Source organism: Echinops telfairi, unplaced genomic scaffold (assembly GCF_000313985.2).
Source record: "Echinops telfairi isolate 266 unplaced genomic scaffold, ASM31398v2 ScPeMD7_443;HRSCAF=831, whole genome shotgun sequence".
Taxonomy (NCBI): domain Eukaryota; kingdom Metazoa; phylum Chordata; class Mammalia; order Afrosoricida; family Tenrecidae; genus Echinops; species Echinops telfairi.
This window is the reverse complement of record NW_022104341.1, coordinates 30262816-30267169: the sequence shown is the minus strand read 5'-3', so window position 1 is coordinate 30267169 and position 4354 is coordinate 30262816.

Genomic DNA, 4354 nt, shown 5'->3' with positions numbered 1-4354 from the left:
ATTTCTCTCAGTTACATTGCCATTGCTGAGTCCCTACCAGGCCTCTCAACCCCTCCTTGCCACTGTTTTTGGATCACTTGTTGCTCCCCTGTCCCTGAGTTGGTCAGCACCACCTCCTTACTCCCACCGCCCCTTCTCCCGTGTCCCCCCAGAACCATTGGTTCCGTTGTTTTCTCATTCAGACTATTCACCCAGTCTATCTTATCTAGATAGATCTGTAGCGATAATAATATGCACCAAAAATCAAGCCATAGCAAGATAGGCGATGAGTGAGAACACAGCTATGACCACAAAAAAGGAAACCAATTACCCACAGAAGAATATATTAATTAAAAGAAAAAAATTTTTAAATAAAGAAAAACCTGTAAATAGATCAAGATCTGATTTTTGATCTCTAGGCGTGGAAGATGCTCCTTTTTACTGACATTCTATGTGGTCCAGCATAATGTTCTTCTCTGGGGATTGGTCCCTCCTAATAACATGTCCAAAGTACATGAGATAAACTCTTCACATCTTCTACTCTAAGGAATTCTTTGGCTATACTTCTTCCAAGACAGAGTCAATCTATATAAAATCAATAATGAATGGTGACTTATCTGTTCAGCTCATTTAATGTTAGCATAAATTTTGAATATCTATAAATTAGTAATCTATAAAGCAATTTCTATTTGCCTATGTCCAATAGAATTATTACAGAAATTTTGAAATCCTCACCAAGTTTTCCTAATTTTCACTAAGAAGAGCTGGTTGTTGAGAGGAGTTTAAAATATATATTAGGAAAGAATTTCACTGTCAGGTATTAAAATACATATATAAATTCCATCATTTTAAAGTGAGGTATTGAATTTAATCAGAATCCATGGGAAAAAGACAGAATGTAAAGTGGAGAGATGAATTGAAATACAAATACGACTAGCTACTTGGGGGAGGAAAAAGTAAAGCTTGTTCCATTTCTCAGAATTGACATAAAAATAAAGTTTCAGGGGTTCCACTTGGTCTTAAGGATGACTACTTACTGCTTCTCCCACTTCTTGTTATTGTTAAATGTTGTGCGTCAGTTCCGCCTCCTTGTGACCCTGTGCACAACAGAACGAGATACTGCACAGTCCTGCACCTTCCTTACAATCGTTCTTATGTTTGAGCTCACTGTTGCAGCCACTGTGTCGATCCATCTTGTGAAGGGGCTTCCCCTTTCCCCCTGCCCCTCTACTTTACCAAGCACAATGTTCTTCTCCAGGGACTGGCTCTCCTGACAACATGTCCGAAGGACGAGGTGGGGAGGAAGACTCTCCATCCTTGACTCAAGCATTCTGGCTGTTTTGTTTTGTTTTCAGTTTTTGGCATTCCATGGGATTTTCATTCTTTAGAGTTTATTATTTAGTGAAACTCAATCTTACTCAGTACACACCAAACACAAAAAACCCCAAGCCAGTAAGTGGATTCTGATTCATAGTAACCATATATAAGGTTTCCAAGACTGTAAATCTTTATTGGAGCAACTAGTCTCCTCTTTCTAGCACATAGTAGGTGGTACATTTGAACTTCCCACTTAGTGGCTAGCAGGCCACCATCTCCCCCATGGGATCACCAGGGCTCCACACTCAGTAGAGTAAGTTGTGTGCACAGCCCAATGCTTGATGGTAAGATGTGTAGGAAGATTAGCTGTGCTCACAGTACATACTCTATACACCTACAATACTGTAGATTGCTTTTCTAATTGTATAGGAGAATAATTAAAAACGAAACCTCACTGCCATTGGGGTCGATGGGGGGAATCACTAACCCCAGCTGAAATGATTACATGCAAAGTAATTGAAAATACCATGGCTTGAGTTTGTTGTTCCATGCAAAAAAGTTGGTTCTGACTCATAGTGACCCTGTGTACATAAACACGACAACACCCAGTCCTGCCTCATCTTCACGTTGTTCTTTTATGAGCCCATTGGTGCAACCACTATACCAATCCATCTTTTGAAAGTTTTCCTATTTTTCACAACACCTCTACTTTACCAAGCATGATGTAAATGAGACCTCCAGGAACAGGTGTCCTGAGAAAATGTTCAAAATACATGAGACAAACGTTCCCCATCTTTGCCTCTAAGGAGCATTCTGGCTACACTGCTTCCAAGACCCATCAGTATATTTAGTTGGCAATCTATCTAACTCCCAATAATTTTCACCAACACCATGATACCAGTTCATTGATTCCCCTTCAGTCTTCTACTTTGCCCATCAAGGTCCCCATAACAGGCCACCATCTAACCCATGGCCTCGTGTCATAATCAACTTGAGGGCAGTTAGTTTTCTTTAGTTCTCCCTTGTTCTGGCCGAACGATTGCCTCTTGATCCTTGCATGGGTCCCGCTGTACATACAATGTTATCTGAGTTCCCGTTCTTCTCAAGGCTATTCATAGTTTGTTACCATTCCCACAGCTGAATGCCTTTGCATAGTTACACAAGTAAACTTCTTTTTGGAATTCTCTGCTTTAGTCAAGATCAACAATGTCAGATATTCCTTTTTCCATGCCCTTTTCTGAATCCAGCCTGAATTTCTGGCAGCTCACTGTCAATGGAATGCTGTAGCAGCTGTTGGATGGTCTTCAGCATATAATTTGTCTTGCATGTGATATTTATGATACCGTTCTGGAATTTATGCCTTCTTTTAGGTCACTCTTCTTTGGAATGGATACAATTAAGGATCTCTTCCAGTCAGCTGGCTAAGCGTCTTCCAAATTTCTTGGCATAGAGGAGTGAGAGCTTCCAGTGCTTCTTCAACTTGTTGAAGCATTTCAGTTGGTATTTCATCAATTCCTGAAGGCTTGTTTTTGGCTAATGCCTTCAGTGCAGCTTGAAGTTCTTCCTTCAATGCGATTGGTTCATAGTTACATGCAACCTCTTGAAATAGTTGAGTGTCGACTAATTCTTTTTGGTACAGTGACTATATATTCTTTCCTTCATTTATTAAAAAATTGATTTATTGGCATATACCTCATATGTCAAAAATTTAATCATTCAATCATAATGAGAAGATTTGGGTAATCATCACCGCAATTATTTTTGGAATATTTTCTTCTAGTACTCATTGCTGTTAGCTCCCCATTTCACCCCATTCCTCCCTTGCCATGCCCGTAGGCAATTATTCCAATTATTGTATCTATAGAGCTACCTATCTTATAGTTCATACAATTTCACAGAGAAGCATACAAAATACAAACAGGAAGCACAAAACAACAAAAAATGACCAGACAAAACACATAAAATCCTCACTCAGAGAAAAGCAGAAAATATAAAAACTGAAACAATTTTAAGATAGGTCAAAAGGGAGATCAAATGATAAGGTATTACATTTTAACTTAATTGCATCTGCCATAATTGACTTTATAAGGCTCTCTGATAATGAAGTTATTCACATAATTCAATATCATCAGAGGGGTTTCACCAGAGGTTTAATGCATGTGAGGAACCAGCGAATGGATTTGGGGCTTCCACTATCATTCATACACAGCCTTCTGAAAACCAGGTGTTCACGAATTAAGCTCTGATACTCTCCCCTCCTTATTGTTTTGGTTTTATTGTTTATAGCCCTTGGATCACACAGGCTAGTGTGCTTCTTCATTGTGGACTTAGTTGACACCTCACATACGTGGCTACTTGTTTTAAGATAAGCCTTTTAAGACCCCACACATCTTGCCTCCTTACTACACTTTGCTATAACACCAATATCTTCAAGCATCAAGCAGGCCCATGTCGTCAAACAGGACACGTCAAAGGAACAAATTATTTTTAGATTTGGACTAGAATTGTGAGTCTAAAAGCCATTCATATATCTATGGTTTATATATTTCTCTGCTTCACTTTAAAGACATTGTTATCATTTTACAATAGACAACATTATAAATCATCCCCCCCTGGGCCATAAGGTAATTCTGTTGATAATGCTAATAATTTAGCCAATGATAAGGAATTTACAGCACTGTTGAGAAAAGGAAATTATATAAGTATAGGCTGGCTTCAGACTGCACTACATGAACTGTTGGATTATACAAAGTAAACTCTTAAGTGACTGGACACTATTTACACTAGCAGTGGGATTTGTGATAACGCAAAAGTTTCCATAACATTCACAAAGGCACAACCATGCCTACAAGATTAATACATGTCATAAAAAAACAAGGAAGGCCCTGACACAATGGCTGAAGAAAAATGGGTGTGTAAGCAAATGTGGTGAAAAAAGTTGATGGTGACTGGCTATCAAAAGATATAGCATCTGGGGTCTTAAATACTTGAAAGTAAACAAACAGCCATCTTGCTCAGAAGCAACAAAGCCCACATGGAAGAAGCACACCAGCCTGTG